The following is a 24,802-nucleotide window of genomic DNA, read 5'->3' as shown; positions in this document are numbered from 1 at the left end:
TAAAAATTTTTTTTTTTTTTTTAATGCCTACAGCACCTGGTCTTCCTAGGTGGTCTCCCATCCAGTACTAACCGGGCCCGACCCCGCTTAGCTTCTGAGATCAGACATTGGGGTTGTTCAGGGTGGCATGGTCATAGACCATGAACTGTAGCTCCACTGGGGCACGAACCCAGGACCTTCTGCATGTAAAGCAGACGTGCTAACCATTGCACTATGAAACCACATTTGAGAGTAGGTCTTAAAAATTCTCATCACAAGAAAAAAAGTTTTTCTAACTATGTATGGTGATGGATATTAACTAGATTTATTGTGGTGATCATTTTACAATATATACAAATATCGAATCATTATGTTGTACACCTGAAACTAATATAGTGTTATATATCAATTCTATCTCAGTAAAAAAAAAATTAAAAAGCAAAGTCTTGACATTGGTTTATAAAGTTGTATGTGAAGTAGCCCTGGGCTACCTCTCTACTCTGACCACTTCTCTTCTTGCTCACTGTGCTCTATGTCTTTGCTGTTCCTTGAGCATGCTAATCACACCCAGTTCAGGGCTTTTGCATTGCTAGTCCCTCTGTCCCAGATAACTGCATGGCTCACTCCTTCACCACCTTCAGGTTTCTGCTCTCACGTCACTTAATTTGAGAGTCTCCTTGACCACTATATATATATTATTAACCATTGATCCATACCTTACTCTACCCATTTATTTCCTTACCTTGGATTAGTGCCCTGTATAGCATTAGAATGCAGGTTCCATAAAACCAGGCTATTTCTGAGCAGAAATATTTTTTAAACCAACTGATGTATGAAAAAGATTATTCCACATAGCATAGACCAAAGCAATCTCTCAAACCTTCTCAGTGAGACATCATATGTAAGTACTTTTCATATGAAAAATTATTCAGGTGAGTCCACTAATACATTAGTTTTAGATTGCCTTCTTGTAATATGGGAATCAGGGAAACTGAGGAAAGGGACTTTCTAACTATGAATTAAATAATAAGAATGATGATACATATAGATTATCTGTAGGCTGAAACATAAATGCCCCTTTCATCATGAAGCATTCCTTTACGGAGTTTTTTATCTCCTTTATATTCCAATAGTGCTTTGTCTATACCTTATGGCTCTTACCTGGGGTCATATTATATTTAAATACATGTATGTATGTATGTACGTATGTATGTATGCATGTATGCTCCTGTGTCTGTCAAAATGCATTCCCGTTTGAGCCTTTTACACAGAGAAGTTGCCAGTAGAGGCACACAGAAGTGCTACTCTTACAAAGCGTCCAAGGGTGACCTAGCTCAGGAGAGTAGCATTCTCACTTGGGCTCCAGCATAGTGAGGAATGTGGGTGAGAAAATTGGCTCTGCATTGGCTCTCAGAGATTTGCATGTTTGATGTGGATGTGCGTTTTTATGGTTGAGTTTTGGCAGCCAGAATGCCACCCTCAAGTGGTTCGGGAGGACATTGGCAGATGGAAAATCTTGGGAGGACTCTTTATGAGCACCCAAAATAACCTGCATAAAGAAACTCATATATTAACTTTGTGCAACATTGAAGGGAGGCTGGAGGCCTGATATTCTGTAGGATATGAGCCAGTGCATTTGAAGTTCTTATAGAATGATGTGGCCTTATTTGCACTCTCCAACTGGTGAGTCTGGAGAAATTTGGATTACAATAGCATGAGGAAATCATCTGATGATAAAACTCAGAATTAGAGTTAAAAGCAAACCAAACCATCTGTTTCAAAGTTGGCCTGGTATTTGCTCCATTTATCTGGGACTATCTGTGGCAACATGAACACAAGTTCTCTTGATACCTGTTTTAGGTTCAGAGAGAAACATGCTTGTAAGGGACCTGCCTTTCATTAATGGAGATTGCTTCTTTATTTAGGAATTAAACAAGCTGTGTGTTCTCAGTTAGTTAAATGAAACAGTTCGTGTTTTGTAGGCGGCTTGGCTAGACTCTAACTGTTTTGTTTTCTAAAGAAAAAGCACTTTTTTTGTCCATGAGGGATTAATTTAGATTTCATACTATTAGATGAAATTGTAGAGACAACAGCACTTTGGTGAGTGGGTACGGATTTTAAAAAATCATTTTGATAGTCTAATATCAACTCTCATGCTATTAAAAACATTCTTGTCAATAAAGAGGTTTGCCATTCCTTTCTTTTCAAGACAGCTGAAAACTCTCTGCTACCTTTCCCCAATTAGCTTTCTAACCTTGCTGAGCCCGAGCAAGATCTTTGAGCTCTGTGTTTCCCAGTGTTTATCTATCTGTTTTGAAGAAATGTTGTCAGGAGCTTTCCTCATGAGCAGAGTAAGGTAGAGCTTACCCTGTTGCAAAAAAAGACAGCCACTGAAAACTCCAAGAGATTTTTTATTTCATTACTTAACAAATACTTGTTAAAAATCTATTATGAGGCAGGCATTGTTCTAGGTTCTGGGTATGCTACCATGAATAAAACAGACAATAATCTCTGCATATTGTGGGAAGGATGTAGATAAACAAACACATATTTAATATTTATATTATATCTGATGGTGGTAGTGGAAGGGGATTGGGAAATACTGGGATTGGGAGGGACAGGCTTGCTTGCAACTTAAGTAGGTTGACCAGTGATGGCAACATTTTCACAAAGACCTGAAAGAGATAAGGGAGTGAGTCCTATAGATATTTGGAAAAATACTGAGAGCTTTTTAGAGGAAAAGTAAGTACAGAAGTCTTGAGGCAAGAACCTGCCTTGAGCGTTCCTTAAACAACAAGGAAGCCAAGGTGGCTGGAGCAGAATGAGCTTCAGGGGGAGAGTGGAAGAAGCTGAGGCCACAGGCCACAGAGGCAAGGTGGGCAGCCCAGACGCTGGAGGAACACTGAGATAACTTTGCGTTTGATTCTAAAAGGGGAAAGTCATTGGAGAATTCTGAACAGAGCTGAGCCATGATCACACTTAAGTTTTGAAAGGATAACTTTTGCTGTTTCACTGAGGATAGGCTGTAAGAGAACAAGAGTGAAAGGAGGGTTCTGCCATCTGTGGCTGCCGGTACTGTTGATTCTCATTATTCACAATAGTGATGTTTCATAAAGTTGCCTCATACACTGCATTAGTGAATACCAAATCATTGTTCTGAGGGGAAATTTAGGGTTAGGTTCCTGTGAGTCTCTGGTAACAACATTTTCATAAACAGATCAATATATAACCTTGCTTTATGGCTGTTTCTGTTTAAAGGCATTTTGTTTAATATATATTTTTGATTTACTAACTTTGAATGCATGGCCAACAGCACTATAACATAAGCCTGAATGAAACTTATCTAACATACATAGTTTCTCTGTAAGACACACCACAGCCTTTTTGCATTTAGGAATAGTAGACAATACTTTGGTAGTATTCAGGGCCATTTTAAATAGCAAAATCATCAAAAACAAGTGCACAAAAATGCAAAAAACATGACCCTTAGTAGACTATAATAAGAATACTTGTTAGACTCCAGGAGAACTGAAACAAGGTGGCAGCAAGTCCCCTTATTTGGCCTTAGCTGGGGACTTGAATGTCAGGCAACTCAAATTTTTGCCATGCTGTGCTTGTCTGCAAATGACTATAACTGCTGTCAGTATTGATTTTAGGCTTACAAATAAATTTCAGTGAGTTAGTGAATTCTCCAATACCATATTTTTTTGAGGGGTAATTCTCCACTTTGTTTCTACATGTCTTGTGACACCTTTTATCCTAGATTCTTTTCAAGGATTTTTGTCACAGTGTTCCCCAACCCCCAAGATGAAGACTGGTACTGGTTCGTGACCTGTTAGGAGCTGGGCCTCACAACAGGAGGTGAGCAGCAGGCCGGCGAGTGAAGCTTCATCTGTATTTGCAGCTGCTCCCCAGAGCTAGCATCACTGCCTCAGCTCCACCTCAGATCATCAGGCATTAGATTCTGACAGAAGCATGGGTCCCTGGTGCCAAAAAGGTTGGGGACTGCTGGTTTATCAAACAGCTTTGGGAGACACAGGTAATACCTTCTTCTAGTTCCAATAGCTGATTTTTTTCTGACTGGATAATAAAGACAATGTCTCTCTCCCTCTTGGGCAAAGTTTGGGCAGATTTTCTAGTAGTCCCTGTAAAACTCAGGTTTTCTAAACCCATTTTGTGAGCAGGATCCAAATGGGTCTGCCTCTGCCTTAGCTCCATTAGACCTGGGGGCAAAAAGAAGCAGTGAAAACATGATGCTCATTCATGCTGCTTTCTCAGGTAATAAAGTCCTTCACTTCCGATTCAATGTCTTCTACCAGCATCTATGAAACTGTGGCAGGCTAACTTGGGAGCTTGCAAGTAGGATAAAACCTCAGACCCTTCACAATTCTTGACAAAATCATATATATTTTTTTCATATTTCTCATTGACTCTTTGATTGGGTTTTTATTCAAAATTAGCTATTCAAAGTGATTTGACCTTTACAGAATAAACTAATTTCAATTTATTGCTGCAGGCTACTTTTTTCCTGTCGTGGGTTTCTTTTCTGCGGGATTCTTTTCAGCTGCTGGTATCTTGGTAGCTGCAGCCTGTTTTTTCCCCCTCCAGAGGCTTTCCCTGCTTGGTAATGCCAACAGCCTTCTTTTCTTTCTTCCCTACCACAAGGCTTCTTTCCTGGAACCCCCTTCTTAGCTGATTTGGCTTCTAGTGTTGCTGCTGCTTTATCCACCCAGAGATTGTATTCTTTACCTGGTGAAGAACAGTGTTCCAGAGCATGGTCTTTTCATATGGGTTTAGCTTCAACAGAATTCTCAGGTTTTTCAGTGGTTTCTTCTTTAGGACTCTGGGATACATCTTCTTGCATGGTGCTTGGAGAGCTCTTTGGATCTATGGACTTTCAGGATTCTGCTAAAGTCTGTATTGAGCATCTTGTGCATGGGAAGGTTGTAGTTATCTTGAAGGAGGCAGCTCTCTGCCATAAAGATCATCTAACTTACAAAAGATGCTTTCAGTCCAAATGCAGAAACAGCCCACATGCCACCAGGAGCAAGTTTCAAAATGTTCGGTTTGCTTATATTAAGCAGAGTAACTCCAGGGATGTTTCTATAGGCTTTAATGATGCCGTTGTCCTCATTATAGATGATACAAGGTCCCCTATGCTGGAAACAACATTGGTTTCTCATTTTGCCCTGGCCAGCTCTCATTTGCTGAGAGGAATAGACTTTTTTGATATCATTCCAGGCCTTAAGTTTCTTAAGAAGCAAAACAGCTTCCTTGGTCTTGTGGCCTTCAGCTTTATCTTCAACCACCACAGGAAGTTCAAGAATGTCCTCAATATGATGACCTTTAGACACGAGCAGTGCTGGTAAGGCTGAGGCAGCCAGGGCAGAACAGATGGCATCTCGCTTCTGTGTTGTGTTTACTCTGAGGTGCCACAGTGGCAGATTTTCGTTGGTGCAAACATGCAGCCCCCACGGCACATATTGCCCAAAGCACCCTGGCCAGAGCAATGAGTCCCACCGCCTGGAACTCTGGGAATTCAAGCCACAGCTCTGCCAGTATCCCCCCGACTCAGCAATGGTTTGATGACCTGCTAATTCAGACAGCATGGGACTGTCTATTGTTTTTGCTCAAGCTGTGTGAAATGAAATTCACAATATCTGGTTGAATGGGAGTCTTGAACACAGCGGGCAAAGTGACATTTTTGCCAGATGATTCCCCCTTGGCAGAGTATACTGATATCAGTGGACGAGCACATGCCACAGTGGGGAGAGGAGAAGGCCACTCTCTTCTCCAACAAAATCATAATTTTTTAATTTGATTCTTAAAATATCTTATTAAAACTTTTGCTTATAAGTTTTGAGATGAGTGCATATATACTTGTCTATCCAATAATATCTCTCATATTTCTTGATAGAAGCCTCAACCAAAATAATAAGTTATTTAGTCTGCAATTATTTCTAATGCACAAATAACGACTTAAATTAGTGTCCCTCTTACTTTTTGTTCTCTCAGTAAAAAATTATATAAAATGTTATTTTTGCTAACTTTGAGCACTGTCTTGTAAAATAAAACTTTATGTGACTATGTGTCTACTGGCAAGTCAAAATAACACCATTTAAATGTGGTTTCACTTGAAGAAAAAAAGCAGTATAATTTTAGAAATAACCATAATTTTACATACATAGGAGGTATTTTGATTGAGATAGCATTCTAACTGACATAAAATACTGAGTAAATGTAGCTAGGAATACAGGATTCCCCCTCCCCTATTTTTCACACGAGAATATTCTTTGTTAGAAATAATTCCTATGGATAATGTTTTAAAATTCAACTCTATTCCAGAGTCCTCAATATTTTTATTTAGAAATAACTTTGACTCTGGATCAGAATAAAGAATCACTGATAGTGCTTTATTTTTGACACTATTATCGTAACAATACTAGTATTGTAAATGTAAATAATGAGTCATATATTAAAGCTATTTTTTAGTATATTAGAGAGTCTATTATGAAAAGAGGCCATTAAAAGCTTAATTTAAAATCATATAGTACTAAAGAGTCAAATCTTCTATCTTGATAGGGTTTTCAATTTGAGAACTAGCTCTTACTTCCCTAGTACTGAGTCCTCTTAACAGTGAAATCTAATTTAAAATCTAAAGGAAACAGAAAGAAATTGAAGTTTCAATTGATGACTCAGTTATGTTTAGGTCCGCACTAAATCGTCATTATATCTTCTCTTCCTGATGACTTACTTATTCTAGCCTGCCAATCATCTAGTACATAGAAATTTATGGCAAAATGTAAAATCTAAAGTCTAAAAAGTGGAATATAACCTTCCATTCATCACTCCTTTTTAAGGCATGTCATCTATCAAATTAAAGTTTTCTCTTTTAATTTCAGGACTTTCTATTTGGCAAACTGAGTTTCAGTATGTATAATACTTTTTAATTATATATGATATGATGACTATATCCCCCAAATGTACAGAAAAGATCATTGGTTTTTGGATGAGTATGTAATCTTTTTTTCCAGCCTGTATCCACAAGGGAAGTAGATGTGATGACAATTTTGGATACAAACAGTATTCATCCGTCTCATCTCCACCCATAAGTGTTGGACCTCCAGCCTCTTTAAGGTTTCTTTCGATTAGTTTTGGGAATCACTTGTGATAGTTTTACATGACCTCCTGGATTTTGGGCAGCCATGGGGCCCTTTTTCAATAGTTTTCCAGTTCATGGTATTTTTCTCCTGATCCCAAGGCCTTGAGACCTTGGAAGTCTGATAAATGTGCTCTTTCACCATACTGTTATTGTCATTGCTGCTAGTTGCTGTGCAAGATTGTCCCCTGCTGCTAGGGATGCCACTGAGGCTAGGTGGGCTCTCTGTCTTATGCCTGTTTAGGGATGCCACTGAGGCTAGGTGGGCTCTCTGTCTTATGCCTGTTTAGAGCCCCTCCTTTTAATGCATGCTCCAGTGCCCTGGGTTCTCCATAGAAGTGTAGAAAATACCTTATCCATCGTGCTGTACTCTGTTATCTGGTTTCAAGGCTTTGTTTACATGTGCTCTCAAATTGTTGCACAAATTTTGGGTAAAATAATTATTTCAGTTGCTCTGTTCAGATTTTTATTTTAAAAATTCACTGGAGCATGATGAAATACTACAATTACCCTTGCCCTCTGATGATGACGACATTGTTATTCAGCTGAGCATCCTCATCCCTTATGACTAATTCTTTCCCCGGAGGCAACTCAAATCTGAAGGCAGTATAATTTTGGTGGCCCATTTCACCAGCTCTCCAGTGGTTCAGATCAGGGAATTTAGAGCCAGACTATTGAGGTTTAAATATCAGAACCATCACTTGTTATTCGTGTGATCTTGGGCAAGTCACTTAACTTTTTTGTAATCTCTAGTTGTTATTGTTGTTGTTGTTGTTGTTTTTCCCATCTGCAAACAGAGTAGTTGTGAGGATGAAAATGATAATATATGTAAAGTTCTTAGAATAGTGCCTGGCTATTGTATGCTCTATATAGAATTTGCTATTAAAATGATTAAAGCTGTATTATTTCAATACTAAATAAAAATATCACTTCGATAACTACCAAAGTTTCTGTAATTTTATCTTAACTTCTATTGACTATGCTCCAGACTTATCTATTAATTTTTATCTTCTTTCTCCACTTCTGAAACCTTTGATTTACTATAGTGTACAGTCATCATATTTTAATTACCTAACTGAAGATATTGAAATCAGTCTAACAGGTAGCCCAAAATATAGGGTTTATATCATGCTCTAAGTGTGATCAAAAATCACATAAAAATATTACCCTAAGATAAAAATGACAAGCATAAAGCTTTGTTTTCTGCTCCTGAAAATCCCCATTTCTGTTAGAAGAAGAAGGTAAAAGCAATAACCTTTTTCTGTACAGAATCCCAGTGGAAGTAGAAATGAATGGTCCATTTCAGCTCAATACTCATTCTGAAAACGATCCAGGTCACTGACTGGGTACAAATAAAGTTCCTCTTTGCTTCAACTCAATTACTAATGAACATCCTGATTGCCTCCAAAAGTAAATAGGCATCTGTATTAGGTTCTACAAGAAATTTGTACCTTAGGCAATCCAGCTATAGATTTCTGCCCTCAATGCAGCTTCCACATAGTCCCCCAAGGAGAGACTTAAGTAGAACATTTTGAATAAGAACTCAACCACAGAAAACAAACAAACAAATAAGAACCCATGTTCTGAATATGAGTTCTCTGAAGTTGGGACAGAAGTGATTAGAAGTAGAGGGATCAATTTTTTCCTTAAATCTGGCTTGAGCCTTTGATTGTATGGCTGAATCAAAGAGTATATATATATATTTTATATCTAGGAAATGCATTATGGTGGAAGGCATTTATGTCCTACCAAACCAAGTAATACTATGATGGAATATTTATAGTAGATACAATTTTTATGGTTGGCAGGAACTCTTCATCTATAACAGTAGTTCAAAGTCATTTGGGTGATCTATAGTTTAAAGTCAGCATTCATTTGAAATCTGTAAAAACATGTACAATGTCCTAGGTAAAATTACATATGATATACAATATTCTAAACATGTTAAAGTATACTATAATTACTATAAAGATATGCCAAGAGTTCCTACTAATATTCAAACAAGAAAGAAATATAAGCATAGAATTATAAGAAAATACAAATGGAAAGGGATAAGAATATGAACAAAATATTACCCACATTTAGGGCTAGCTGAAGAATTTCTTATCCTTAAATAGGTATTATCAAGTATACTACCCTAGATAGAGTTACTCAGATGCCAGACTTCTCTACATACCGCAGGTTTAAAGCACACCAGCTGATAATATACTGATGATACCTTTCTCCCCCTGGAGCAGTAAAACATCTATGAGAATAATCACACCTTCAAAACTAACCAAACAAAGAAATGATCATATGAGCTTTTCTGAAACAGTGGACAGTGTAAACAGGTCCAAGAAAAACTGAATTTCATATGGAATATTTTACTGAAATAACAGCTAGAATTAGTCGGCTCTCCTTGTCACTGTAGTCCTTTTGGGTATGGTAATTATGAATCAAATATGGAAAGGGGAATGCATGTATGAGAGTATGGAATGTAGTGAGTGTGAGTAAGTAAGTGTGTGTGTGAAGAAGGGTGTATGAGTTTGTGTAAAGTGTGATGTGTGTATGCAGATGAGTAATTAAATTTTGTATAGGTAAATCAGCTAAAAATCTCAATTCTCTGTTAATTAGTGATTTCTTAAAATTTCTACTGTGCAATCTCACTCTGTACATACTTTGATTTATTTGATAAATCTACTTACATGTTGATGAACAGACCCAATTTAATTTATTTAGTAACTTAGATATAATCATCTGTAATAGTTCTAAGATGACATTATCATTTTTCAAAGATAGTATAATTAATACAAATTACTTAATACATTTTAGCAGTTTTTTGTGTCCCCCAGTCTTCACACTTTTAGATACTTCTTATTTTTAATATTTCTATAGACCGTGGAATATAATTAAGATTGAAAATATTAATTCTTCAATGGAAAATGCATTTTAATCATTTCCACATAATTAGGATATATTTATCCCCTCTAACACACTAATTAGGAAGAAAAGCATTCACAAGAATAACGACTGATTTATTAAACATTCTTTTTTTTCCTTGGAAAGAACTGACTCCTAGAAACAATTATTTTTATTAATGTGAAATAAAATTGACATTTTAACAAAATCGTAAATATTTTAAATTTACTTGAGTAGAGTGAAGATAACATATGCTTAAAATGTTTTAGGATATATTCTGCATACCTTTTGAGTCATCATGATTTTTTAACTTGAAAATCTTGAGACTTAATATTCTACAAGGTGTTCTTTTAATAGAAAACTTATTTATAAATATTGAAATTATACTCTAAAGATATTTCTCAAAATTTTCTAAATATTTTCTGAACTCCATATGTGTAAATTTCACCATAATGATGTTTCTGTCTGTAAATATAGAGTTATGCTAATAGATGGTCAATGAAAAGTCAATAAACAACAAAAACTATTAATATTGGTAACAAGCTCATAATGATGAGTAGGTGAGATAACGAGACACTTAGAATAATTTGCCTAAAGTTTCCAAATGTGATTTTAACATTTCATTTTAAGGAGTAAAGCATAATTCAAATAGCAATCCTTAATTTCAAGGCTTTGAATAACATTTGGATTAAACCTAATTTCTTTAAAAGGAATTAAATCTTATTTCTGAAAAAAAAAAGCTAGCAAGTATTTGACCTAGATCTTTTGGCTTTTTTTTTGGAGAGAAAGGGACTTGATAATTTCTTCTAATTTTGGGTTTCCAAACTGTGGATCTGTTAGATGGAGGTTTTCTACATCCACCATAATTTCTTGAATATTGCTTTATAAAAATATGTTAAATATATGAGCTAAGTTAAATTCATAAAGTTACATACATGCCCCAAAGAAAAGAGCAATACAACTTAGCTTTTTCTGTTATTCTCATTTTAACTTTAATACAAACACTTTAGGTTTCTGTATTTTATTAATTTCCTTTTTTGTAAAGGACTGCCATTTTTATTCATTTTTCTTTTTTCTTTTTATTTATTTATTTTTTAAATTTCACCTTCCATGTTAGATTTATTTCTGTCACCACATATTTAACCCCTTTTACCCCATCTACCTCCCTTTTAATTTACTTTTGAGAAGAGATCTGACATACTAATTTTTATGTCTAACTTAATTTTCTTATATGTTTATGCAAGACTTGAAATTTAAGAAATTCTCTAGGAGGTCCATCCTTACGGACACTGGTATTCTCTGATTCTATAATCAGTTTCTTGGTTCTTCTCCAGTGTGTAGTTCTGAAGGATGATTAAGGTCAACATGTAGAGTAATAAAGAGCAGGCAAATGGGACAGATATGCTGTTGGGTGTCATGCTCAGTAGTCTACCAAGAATAATAATAATAATAAAAAAGGAATCTGGAGTTCTGGTTAGTTCCTTGTGGTTTTCATTAAGTGTATTTTTGGTCAAAGCATGAGTTTTTATTATGTTCTTTGTTGTTCACTAGTTGATTTCATGCTAACATTCAATGACAGCATCTATTAGTAGAGCCTATTTAAATCCCTGATTACTGGAAAGGGAGTATGTAATATCCACTTTTTTTTTTTGCTGACATTGGGGCACTGGAATTTTCAATTGGCTCCATATCTTCTCTCAAAAAATTTTTTTATTACATTTTTCTTCATGGTTTCTTGAATTCTACATGCCTATTTTGTAATTCTACATTTTTGCTGGTTTTTTAAAGCACCATTTATATGCATTTATTCTATTTTTATTCTTTTGTATCTATTGTTTTATCAGGCAATTTCAATATTCTGGTACTACATATGCTTTTTACCCTTACTCAGGCACTGTAGTCTGTAATAATAGCAATCAAGGCAGTTCATTCTGACAAATGTATGTCAGAAAAAGCCTGCTGTGACTTTGAAATATTGAAAGTGACTGATAACATAATGTGTGAAGCGGAATAAATGCATACAAATGGAAGTTTTAGCTGAGCAGTCAAAGAATGAACTAAATACAGTGTTAGAACTCGGTCCTGAAAGCTCTAGGTGCCAGTGGTTAGTTACAATGGCAAATTACAAAATGCACTTTGCAAAGTGTTTTATGAATAAAGCAGGGGCCAGAGCTTTATCATTTTTCTATGTGCTTTGGCTTCTGCAGGAAGCACAATGAAGTGATGTTCCCTTAAAAATTTTCTGGTTTGGGAAGTCACACAGTATTTAGGAAGATAAAGACACTAAGGGCAGTTGGGAGATATGATAAGAGAGAGGACATACTCATTAAACAGGACATGAAAAGGTTGGCTACTGGACAGACATCTGGGCTACAATAAATCCACTTATTAAGAAACACTCAGAAAATAAAAATAAATCTTGACTAGCAATTTGCTAAAATCTGTCCTTATTTTTGAAAAGCTTACTGGCATTTAAAAAGGAGTGAAGAAAGGGATAATAAAAATAAATCCTTCTAATATTTGAACATTGCATAGATGGCAAATAAAGTTTTTGCATGTGTGAAACACAGTGATTTTATATATTTCTTGCTAACTCCTGCTTAACTGTGCGTAGAGCTTCTAATAAAATCTGACATGTTGACTTCGTATTGGTTTCAGCAGGTACTGGACTCTCATCTAAGAGGGGACCCACATTCTTTTGCACCAAAAGTAGGTTGTTCAGAGAAAGAGATTGGCTAAGCAGTGAAACTAGTGGGGGAAAAACAATCTCTCTCTCTTTCTTTCCCTCCATTTGACCTCTCTCCTCTCTCTTCCTCCCCCACTTCTTTCTCTTAGGTGCCTATATTTGGAAGGCGGTTTATTCTTCCACAGGGATGTCAAGGCTGGAGGTACAAGGTAAGAGGATTTGTGAGTATTTTGTTGGCAATTTTCACACATATAAAATAGAACACTCTGGGCAGTGTTATAAATATAGGTATTGCAGAGTATGCCTCAATCCATGTTCTTTTTAGAAGTGTGAATAAATTTAGTGTTTTCCGGTCTCAGAGTTCAAGAGTACAAGCCTGAGAAACACTGGTGTTGGCAGGTGCCTTAGGAGATGTTGCCAAATATATTAACTAATAAAAATGGAATTTGCCTTCTCTGCCATTATAAATGTAACTACTTTGAGAAGAGTATCACTGGGGTGAAAATGTGACAGTGTGGCGAAGGCTCAGAGATTGTTCTAACAATGTTTTATCCTTTGTCCTATAATTTTTTATTTGTTTGTTTTTTCCGCTTATTCTTTCCTGTCTCAAGTTCACTCCCCCACCCTCACTTTCACTGTATTTTAGATCATTATCATCTCTCATCAGAATTATTGTAATAAATTTCTGGTTGGTGAGTCTTGCTCCCAGATAATTAATAATCAACACTGCAGGCCGAGTGAATATTATAAAATGTAAGCTTTTTTATATCTAATCTCATTTAAAAATCTTCTGATGGTACCCTAACACCCTCAGGCTGAAGTCTGAACTTTGGCCAGGCATCTTGGGCCCTCATGAAGGAGGCCTGGGTTCTCTGCTGCACTACTGTACATCAGCCTAGGCTTATTTGCTGCTACTTCCTGATCCACACTCAGATCCATGTGGTGCCTTTTCCTCTTGTTCTTTTTATTTAGAATGTACTTTACTTCAACTATATTAGTCTTCTAGGGCTGCCATAAAAAAGTATGACAGACTGGGTGGCTTGAACAACAGGAATTTGTTTTCTTATAGTTCTGGAAGCTAGACGTTCTAGATTAAGGCATCAGCAGGATTGGTTTCTTCTAACACCTCTCTTTTTGGCTTATATGTGGCCATCTTCTCTCTGTGTCTCCATCTGATTTTCCCTCTCAATGTATCTGTGTCCTAACTTAATCTTCTTATAAGGACAGCAGTCATATTTAATTAGGAACCACCCTAATAACTTCATTTTAACTTAATTACCTCTTTCAAGATCCTACCTCCAAATACAGTCACATTTTGAGGTACTATGTGTTGAGACTTCAACATATGATTTTGGGGGACACAATTCAGCCCATAACATCAATCGACTTCAATTGCTCTTTAAATTGTCTGTTCAGTTCAGCTCCACTAGGAAGCTTTCTTTATACTTCTCACCTGAGTTCTAGGCTGATTCCCTGTGCTCCCAGAGCACATATCACACTGAACAGAAAATAGTCCCGTCACACGTTTACCTTTCCTCCTACAGAGTAAGCAGCATGGAGGCTGGGAATGTGCATAATTCACAGCTGTAAATCTACTGTCTAGCATAGTGTCTGGCATGTAATAGGTGGTTAATCAGTACTTGTTGAATGGGATGAAGTATTACTAGTTTGTGTGTTTTTTTCCTTCTCTTTTCCTATCAATTTACGCTAACTGGAAACATGTTAAGGATACTACATATGGCTGATTCCACTGGTTTCTATATAAATTTTCCTTTTAGGTTTACTATAAAAATTTTATTGAATTTTTAAACTTATTTTTCATATTAGCCCTGTACTGTGACTACATCAAAATAGGCATACAAATGGGAATACTGAGATAATGCAAGGTCTCACATTACCTGCTCTGCTTAACATCAGTTACATGGATTTCCAAGAGTAAAAATATAAAAGAAAGGAAAGCTTAAGAATTTAGAAATGCTCTGCACCAGGTGTTTCATTGTGGAGCCGATTTGTTATGTAGAATACAAGATACCAAGTGACCAAATCCTTTTGGAACTCTTCCTGTGCAGTTCCACAGTTCTGAATTTTAAATCCTGTGTTATCAAAAGAATGACTCCCTTGAGCTGCCTGAAAACTGGTGGTGTACACAGGTCATTTTTGGTGGAGAAGAAAAGGAACATTTTGATACATAAATTGGTTATCTACTGTCAGGGTTAAGATGGATTTTCAATGTTGGCAGAGGATGTGAGAAACTCTGAAGGTGGTATGCAATGGCCCATTATTTAAATCTTTCCTAAAGGGATTTTCCTACCATCTTTTGTTAGATTATGCAGAATCTGTATTCCAGGGGTAGCCAATTTTCAGAGAAATGATTTTACAGATGGTGGTCACAATAGCTATTTGAGACCTCAAATGGTCACCTTCATATCTGAATAAGACAGAGTCTAATCATTTTGTATTCAGTAAGCTTTGTTTCAGAATGGAATTGTTTTGCAGTATGTATATAAAAGGTTTCAAGGGACAATTCCTTTTAAAGCTTTCAGTTTGTTACTCTTTTTATTTTAATCAATGATAACACAGAAAAGCTTTGCTTGAAGATTTTTTTAAAAGCTTCTCTTTGAACTGGATACATTTCTCATTTATTTTTTACATTTTTCTACATGCACTGAAGGTCAAAAAAGTTCTTCCCTTTCAAGTAGGACACAGAATTTTGCATAAACCATCCCAAAGGACTTTTTTTTTTTTTAATGTAAGGAATGTGAAAGCAGAGTCAGCAGCATCAGCTTACAAACTCCAGTGTTTCACTGGAGTTACTTAAAAAAAAAAGGAAATAAGACAGAGAGTCTGGTATAGCAAGTTGCTTACATATGTATTATGTTTTTGTCCCTTCTCCTTGCTGCTACTTCTCCACAGTAATTTTGAATAAGAGATATACAATTCCAAGACTTTTAGATTTCAGGAAAAAAATTTAGAAGATTTGACATAGGTTGCTCAATGTTTATTTTGTTAAGTAAGGACACTGAAAAAACTGCTCATTTCCTAATGAAAAGACATTTAATTACCTCCAAATAAAAGATGGATATAATCTCAGAATGAAAGAGTCCTTTAAACTGAGTTCACTGAGTTAACATCTGACTACACTGTCATTATCTATCTATCATCTATCTATCTATCTATCTATCTATCTATATCTATCTATCTATCATCTATCTACATCAATCATCTATTTATTTCAGTTCACAATGGGCTGGTGGATGTCTCCTCAGAGCTGGTATCTGTCTGTGAAAAGGCATTGGAAGTTGGCAATAAAAGTGACTGGATTTCACCTTTTGGGCAGGATATTTAAACTGAGCTGAGTTGAGTAGGAGCCTGGAGGCAAAAGCAGACACCAGGACTAGGCCCCTCACTTGGAATGCAGTTACTGAGTGGGCAAGAGAGTATACAAGATAAGTCGGGGGAGGTGGGGAGAGGCTAGGTAGGTAGAACCTTGTAGGATCCACTTTCTCTCTTCTGTTTTTCTTTTTGCCTTGATCGTGCCTGATTCAAAATGTACATATTATCTTAAAGTTTTGGAGCTAGATTATAATTTTAGAATTATCTCACTTTATGGGGTAGAAGGAAGTTCACATGACTGGCTGCAGGGAAGTCTGGAATTTTCTGTAATCTAAACTGCCAGATGCAACTATACCACCATGGCACATTATCTCATCTCTCAGGGACTTTGTTTCCTCACAGTGACCTGAATAAAGATGGCTGTAAACCAGATGATAATTTATCACTTTTTTAGTTTCAAGAGTCTACGAATTTGTGATTTTAAGTTAACAAGGGATCTATACACTTCATGATGTGATGCACGGGGAAACACTAGTAATATAGCCTTGGGCTATACTAGGAAGCTCGTTTCTTTCTTTAAGCAAAACATTTCTTATTTTATTAGTAACCTTTTCATAACTCTTCATAGAAACCAGATAACATTTAGTGACTATATGAGACAAAGTTTCTACTTTCAAGGAATTATTTTTCTTATAAAAGAAAACAAATATGACACTTTGCTGGAATAAGTATAATTTGCAAACAGGAGACAGGCTTAGTCCAATCTGGAAGACTTTTCTCCAACACGGCAGTTAATATCATTTTGTTAAATTCCTGTAGGCAAAAAACTGGAGATACTAGATCAAGTTATAAAGAAACCAGCTGATTAATAAGAAGGATTCTACAGAGACAAAAAGAACAATCACAAAAGGATTTGAAAAATAGTATGATATGATCAATACACCAGTTAGGAAAAGTGATGTTGGTTGCAGAAGAAGAGCTTGTGGTTGACGAGGTAGAAGAAATTAAATAAGTGAAATTGTATAATACAGCCCACTGTATAATTTAGGTGTATAGATTCAATTCCAAAGTATTTTATCCTTATGCTTTCTAAACTTTGCTTTCTTAATCTATAAAATAGGTACAATAATCCTTCCCTTAATAATATTTTGTAAGCATTAAATGAGGTAGTAGAGTGGGAATAATCTGTACAGGATTGAATATAAAGATAAAAAATTATTTATTTATTTATTTATTTATTTATGGATGTTTATATTAGCTTTATTCACAATGGGAAAAAAAAAGCTGGAAACAATCCAGATGGTATCTACTACAGAATGGATAGTTGCAGTAGCAGTAATGGCTTCAATTTGTCCATGCTATTATGTAGTCCTGGAACACACCGACCCTAAGCTTGCCCATGCAAATTGCTTTGGCCAATATGAAAATATGAAAATAGTAAACATATCTTGCAGTGCCTTAAAAAGTGCTTGACTATTCATTCTCTTTTTGTTTTCTGCAATCCTCAGTCCATTATGTGGTAAAAATTGAGATAACTTGCTGGAGGCTTAGTATGCATGGCAGGTGCCAGTTTTCGAAATTTTTACTTTCAATTTAAATCCACTCTTTTTTGCCCTGATTTGTAAAGCTTGTGCTGGATTCCATATTTCTTCTTTAGCTGGCATAATGTTAGGCCTTGTCAAAATATTTTTTTAAAAAGGAAGAAAAGAGTAAATAAGCAGATAAAAAGATGCAAGGCAGAGAATGAGACTAGTAAATAGCAAAGACAACTATATCGAGCAGTGGTTCTCACTGTGTAGACTCTAAATCAACAGCATAAACCTCACCTGGAACTTGTTAGAAATGCAAGTTAGGTATACCCACTGAATCAGAAACTCTGGGGCTGTGTTTTAACAGGCCCACTGGGTGATACTGATGCTTGCTAAAGTTTTAGAACTTCTGTGTTAGAGTCAACCACAGGCATAGCTGAAGCTGTCTTGGAGAAGCAGTTCATGTGTTTATGTAAGAAATAGCTATCAAGCACCAACTCTGTTACAAGAATTGCTCTAGATCCTGAGGATATAAAGATTGCATAATTTACTGTCATTACTTTTTATGTACTTTTCCAGTCACTTCTTTACTAGTGCCTCTTCCTCTCTTTCCTCTAATATCAGTCCTTGGGGCTTGGCTCTCTTTTGCCTGCACATATTTTCTCTTGATTTTTTTTCCACCTTGTTACTTTGTATTGTTAAATTCTGAATCTATATATGTCTCCTTCATCTTATGCAATCTTCTGTCTCATACTTTCAATAGGGTTCAGATAGACCTTTTGGTGTCACTACAAATTCAACATGTGCAAAACAAACCATACTCTTCCTTTCCATACTGCTCCCATTCTTGTGCTCCTATTTACAATTTTCCAGTTGAATATATGGTATCATCTTTCTATTTTCAAACTTTAACCAGCGCATACTGGTCAAGGGCATGACCTCTGGAGTCAGGGTCCAAATCTTAGTTTAGCCATTTATTAACTATAGCTTGAACAGTTAACAACACTATGTGTCAGGTTTCTTTACTATAATATGGAATGATTATAGCACCTATCTCTTGGAATGCTGTGAATATTAAAGGAGTTGGTCCATGGAAAACCTTTAGAAGCATGGGTAGCACAAAATAAATGTGCAATAAATGATAATATCATTATGGGTATTATAGCTGTTTATTCTTTTTCCTTTGTTTCATATATATTTTCTAATAGCTGTTAATTCTTCTTTCGGACTTGTATGGGACATTATAATTGACTCTTCAACATCTCTTCCATCCCATTAGATAGACTGTCTAAGCTATGAGTGTATGTTCTTGTGGGGATCTACAGAGTCCAGGAATAAATATACAACCTAAGATGAACTAATTAAGTTGAAGGGACAGATTTATATTCATGCTTGAAAGGAAAGATTTCTCATTCTCTTCTCCTGAATGAAAACAAGGAAGCACATTGCCCCTATTGCTGCTATAAACATCCTTCTATCACTAGGCAGGTCACCTTGAGGACAGTCTTATCCACTCACCAAGGATGGAAGAGTGGAAATATGAACAGAATTGAGGTCCTTGAGAACGTTGTCCTTGTTGAGCCACTAAATCGCCCAACCCTGAAGACATTTACCTCTAAGATGTCTAACTATGTGAGTTAAATTTCTTTCCTTAAGGAAATTATTCTTTTCTTACAGTCAAAAGCATATAACTAAATCCTTTGTTATTCTCATTACTAGACTTTAGGATTTTTATAAAAGGTGTCTATTTTCTTTCTGCTTCTACCCCCACACTCCCATTTTAGTGGATATCTCAAATCGTTTAAGCATCTCTTTTTAATTACTATTGAAGTAATCTCTAAAATCATCAAGCCCAAAGTCCTCAAACCAGTATATACATCTTTCATAACTAGTAACTTCTACCTATCAAAATATAATTTTTATTGTTTTGTCTTTTCTCTTAAATTTCATATTTATATATCTAAGTTCCTATCTTATAAAAATGTCACATTACCAAACCCAATGCTAAAGTCTTAATTCCCCTGGCTCTTAACCTATTTCTGGCAAATGCTTGACCATTTCAGTTTATGGTGCCACTATCTACGTATTTGTTCAGAAGAGAAAGTTTTCCTGATTACTCTGTTTTCCTCATCTATCATATCCATATCATTTGCCAGTCCTATCAGTTTTACAGCTATAATAGACTAGAACCTGTCACTTTTCCCCATTTCAGTTATACCACCCTAGACCAAGCTTCCATGGACTGTTGCAGTAGCTTCCTAATTTACCTACTTACATTCATTCCTGCTCACTGCCTCTACTGCCCTCCTTCCATCTTACTATATTGCTTTCTCTGCTTTAAAGCCAGAGATAATAAATATTTTTAAAATTTTCAATGGCTTACCTTTGTTATTAGAAAAATATCTGTAGTCTTTACCATGTTTTTAAATATTCTACAATACAGCTGGGCTCAACTAACTCTTTAATTTCCTTTCATGCTACTCTCTTTAGGGTTTGTTTTCACATTTCTCTCAGTTTGTTTACTCTAGACATACCAAACTCCTTGACATTTTTAAAACACTCCAAGTTGGTTCTCACTTTAGAGTTTTTAAATTTGTTGTTGCCTGTGAATAAAATACTCTTCCTCCAAATTTTACATTCAAGATCGTAACCTCAGAAAGGTCTTTTGTTACCCACCTCCACACTGATCCATCTTCTCTGCCCCAGTTATATTTTCTTCATGTTTTCCAGTATGAAACTATTCTACTTATTTGTTTTCTTATTTTATTGTATGTTTCTTCTTCCAGCTCTCTAGTATAATGTAAGCTCCAGGGAAGGAATAACCTTGTCAATCATGTTCAATATTTTATCTCTAGGAAAATAGAATAGTATCGCACATGAAGTAGTTGTTCAACAAATATTTGTTGATCAACTGAACAAACATGAATCCTATTCTCTAGTAAATTGCTTCCCTTTGTAATCACATGTGAGAACAGGATTATCCATTTTCCTCTCAAACATTACTTAACAAGAATTTATTATGAAGTACTAGGTATATAATAAGTGTTTACTATGAAAGATAAGGAAGAATAAGATAGGTTTTGCAATTCTTTGCAAGCTAAGTAAGAATTTAGAATTTATTTGAGATGTCAAGGTATGAACATAAGACATAATTAATTAACAAAAAAGTAATGTATGTGATGCAGAGATGAAATAGAGAAACACAATTAAGGGTTTAATGAGAGCTGAATTTGTTAGGGAAGACTTATGCTGAGGGTGCGTCATTAACTGGAACCCACAGAATACATAAGATTTGAATAGGTTTGGAGAGAAAGGGATAATTGTGTTCCCAGACAGTGGGCTAAGGTAGTGACCGTGGAATGGAAAGAAGAGGAAATCAAAAAAGAGACATTTGAAAATAAGTTTTTACCTGAACCTTTTTCTCTCTATGCCCTTTTCATGGTCTAGGTCTCTGGCTTTCATAATCTTAATGGAGAGTTTGCCCAAGTCTATATCCATCATTTCAGGTCTTGTCAAGTGCCCACCCTGCATTGTCATCTGTTTGCCATAGTCTCTACATTTCTCTATATGGACGCATTATCCTCCAGCACCTCAAACTCAACATGCCTTGATGAAAATTTGCCCTTTTACTCTGAAACCACTTTCCTCTCCTGGCTTCTTTTCTGTGAATGACTTCCCAGTCTCTCAAACAGCAAGGCTAAGGATTTCAAAATTATGTTTAGATCTTCTTTTCTCCATCTCTGTGTCTAGTCAGTGGTCAACATTACCTTTACAGTATGTCGTATTTTCCTTCTATTTCCATTGCCTTCATTTCAGTTCGGATATTTCACTTTTCCTAAGTGATTCATTCACCTATTCATTCAACTAATATTCATCAAAGATGTTCTATGTGGTAGACTTTCATCTAGGTACTTGGAATACATCTCTGAATAAAGTAGACAAAAATCCCCACCTTCTTGGAGTTTACATTATAAATACAGCAATGGCTTCCTAACTAGTAGTCTTCCTTCTAGTCAATTTCTTTCATTCTATCGATTCTTTCTAGACTGATCAAAGAGCATACTTCTGATATGGCTAGTCTTTACTAAATTCTTCAAATGACTCCCCATGCTTAAGTCCACATAGCTTGATCTGATACTCAGGGTTCCTGAGTTTCAGTCTATTCTCCCTCATCAACCTAATGGAGTATTTAGTGCCACTTTACTGAATATATTCCATTTGGTAGGCAATTTTTTTTTGGAAAATTGCTTCTGTTGCTAAACAAAGAAACAAACAAACAAACAAACAAAACAGAAAAAAAGAAAATCGCAATAGTAAAATTATGTTGATTAGCTCAGAGAATATGAGAGATTGCCCAGAAGGGCCATGGTGGCTTTTACAGGGAATAATAGATTTTGTTAATTAACAGGAAAAATGCCCCACAAAATTGATAAAAAATCATCAGAATAAAACTTTGCTACTGAAAATATTATCTTGGAAAAAGATTGACAACCTTATTAGTGCAGAAAGCCACCATATTTTTTTTTTTTTCAGCTTGCTGGCTCCTTCCATCATGCCTCCATGTCTTTCCATGGAACATCGGTAAGACTATCACTAAGGCAAAATTTTTATATATATGTTCTGAGGCCGATAGTAAATAATATAAAAGCATGTTGGATTTCAATCATTTTCAATAGTTACTAACATTATTTCAAATTAAATAGCTTTATAAAATGACAGTTATAGAATGAATTATTAAGAAAAAAGTGAATTCACACTTTGTGGTCTATATCTTTTTTTTCAAGTTGGTGCTAAAGCAAGGAACTATGTTAATTAACACAAAAATCACTGATGTCTCTGTTAGACATATCATTCTGGGCTGTATAGACTTATAAATATTATGTGATATGGAAATATTTTATTTTTACCATAATTTGGTTCTAGAAATAGTAGGTTCTGTTTCATGTTAGTAAGCATTTACATGTGAGTGAACCATCTGACCAATTATGATGCTAATATTTTTGAGATGCTCAAAGAACTATGAAATGAGATAGAGAAGAGGCAATTTTGAATTTCTATCAATTAAAAAGTCATGATGAATGAAAACTGTCATGAAGGAAGAATTAAAGTTTTGGTCAAGTACAGTCTTATTTGTAACAAAGGAAGAGAAGACAGAGGGAATAATTTTAATGTCCTCCGCAGCTTTCAATTTTCAATACTTTTATTGTTTATTTCTGATCAGCTGATTCAAGACAGATTCAATTTCAGATGGATCTGCTCCCTCACCATAATGGAGGAGGACTCTCACTGTTAGCATGCTGTTTCAGTTTCTGAAAGTCATCTGAATTTCATGTAAACTAAAATACCCATCAACATTTTAATGTGAGAGGAGGCAGCTACCTGAGCAGGCATGAAGACAATTTGGATGCTTTTTATATTGGTGCACACTGGTGCATGTGCTTAGATTTTTTAGAGTAGGAACTAGGGTAAAATAGTGTCTGATGGGTTCAAACCTATGTCTGCCACTTAATAGTTTTATGACCTTTGAAAACTGCTAATCTTTTCTGTGGCTGTTTCCTCATCTGTAAAATGAGGCTAATCATAGTATTAACCTTGAAAGGTTATTGTTAAGATTATATGACTTAATGTAGATAAGACACCTACATTATTTTAGGCTATCGTATAGTTTCTCTATAAGTTAGGGATAATGTGACCCAAAGCACTCTATCTCATATTTGTGCTATTTTTTCTGTATATCTATAAGTGATCACAATTTTTAAACAGGAATGTTCTAGTCATGTTTATGACTCTGTTAAATCTATTTACTAATTAATACTCCTGACTCCGTTATGAAAGATATAAATTTAATTCTGAAAAACATTTATTTTACTAGGAATTTTAAGGATAAAAAAACTGATTTGTTAAAAAGAACTGGCATAAATGAGTAGGGGCGAAACACTGGACTGGGAGCCTGAACTCGTGGTCCCCTGGGCTGTTCTGACCAAGGGTTAGACTCCGGGCAGGTCATCCAATTTCCCTTCTCAGTTTCATATATGTAATATTAGGGAGTGACCTAAATACATGTCAAAGTTTTATTCGTGTCTCATATTTATGGTTGTTTCTTCTATCAACATAAATATCATTGGAGCCCATGTACTTATTCCTATGCTATTACTATGCTTACGATATTTTAGATTCCTATGCTATTACTATGCTTACGATATTTAGCTTATTCCTATGCTATTACTATGCTTACGATATAAAAGAGTAGCACATTCTTTGATTATCCTGAATGACATCAAATTTTCCCATTAAAAAGAGACTGAATTTTTAAAACAGTAAAAAATGTCTTGGGGCTAAGGCTGGTGAATAAAATGGGTGTTTTGAATGAAAAAATGTGACATAAGCATAATGAAATTATTTTTGAGAGAGGCTTATAATTGATTCCTGAGTGTGTATATGCGAGTGTGTGTGCACACATGTGTGCGTATATGTACTTTCATGTGCAAAAATATAGTTGTAAATTCTGAAATGTTTTGTTAAAAACTTAGCCTTTAGTCACATCTAATTTATGCCAGTATAATAACTATGCTTTTTGTAAAACAACTGCTTTTATTTTAGTGTGGCAATACTTACTGAGATCTAGAAACATCACAAATCTTATTTTTGAAAAAGGCTGATCAGACTTGCTTCTTGCAAAACAGCTTGGTCCAACGCTGTGGGCTCATTATTCAGCTGAAATACTGCTTTGCACCTCGCACTAGTCATTTATTTTCTCAGTACTTCAGTACTTTCCTCAGAAAAATCTAAACGATGCTTGTTTATAAAGGATACTCTTATACCTTGGAAGAAGTGTTCCCCAAATGCTGTACAATGTAAGTACAAAGAAAATAGAAGCTTGTAACACTTCAAAATCTGCTCCACAGGATTGCACTGTCTGATGGCTGGGTTTATGTTCAGCAGTAGGAATACTGTATACTTCTTGAGACTAAAAGTTTGTGACTTCCTTAAAATTTGGCTACTGTTTTGCGATATTAATAAAACTATCTCAAATCATACAGTGCCATTATGATAAATATTTTTGAAATATTTGTATACTGGAAATATTGCTACCTGTACTTATATTACCATTGATTTGTTTATTTAAATTTATTTATTTATTTTTTTATGGTGACAATAGTTAACAAAATCTGATGTTTCAGCTATACATTTTAACAGTAAGGCATATATATATTTACA

At 35.4% G+C, this 24,802-nt stretch overlaps 1 protein-coding gene and 1 pseudogene across 3 annotated transcripts in view; both read right to left on the bottom strand.

Annotated features, from left to right (window-relative positions):
• GRID2 (glutamate ionotropic receptor delta type subunit 2) overlaps positions 1–24,802 on the bottom strand; it is a 1,244,525-nt gene that overhangs the window by 80,293 nt on the left and 1,139,430 nt on the right. The window lies entirely within an intron of this gene.
• LOC120588084 (60S ribosomal protein L4-like) lies at positions 4,479–7,764 on the bottom strand (annotated as a pseudogene).

The sequence above is a fragment of the Pteropus medius genome, unplaced genomic scaffold (assembly GCF_902729225.1).
Source record: "Pteropus medius unplaced genomic scaffold, Ma_sr-lr_union100, whole genome shotgun sequence".
Taxonomy (NCBI): domain Eukaryota; kingdom Metazoa; phylum Chordata; class Mammalia; order Chiroptera; family Pteropodidae; genus Pteropus; species Pteropus medius.
This window is presented reverse-complemented; position numbering and strand designations above follow the sequence as displayed.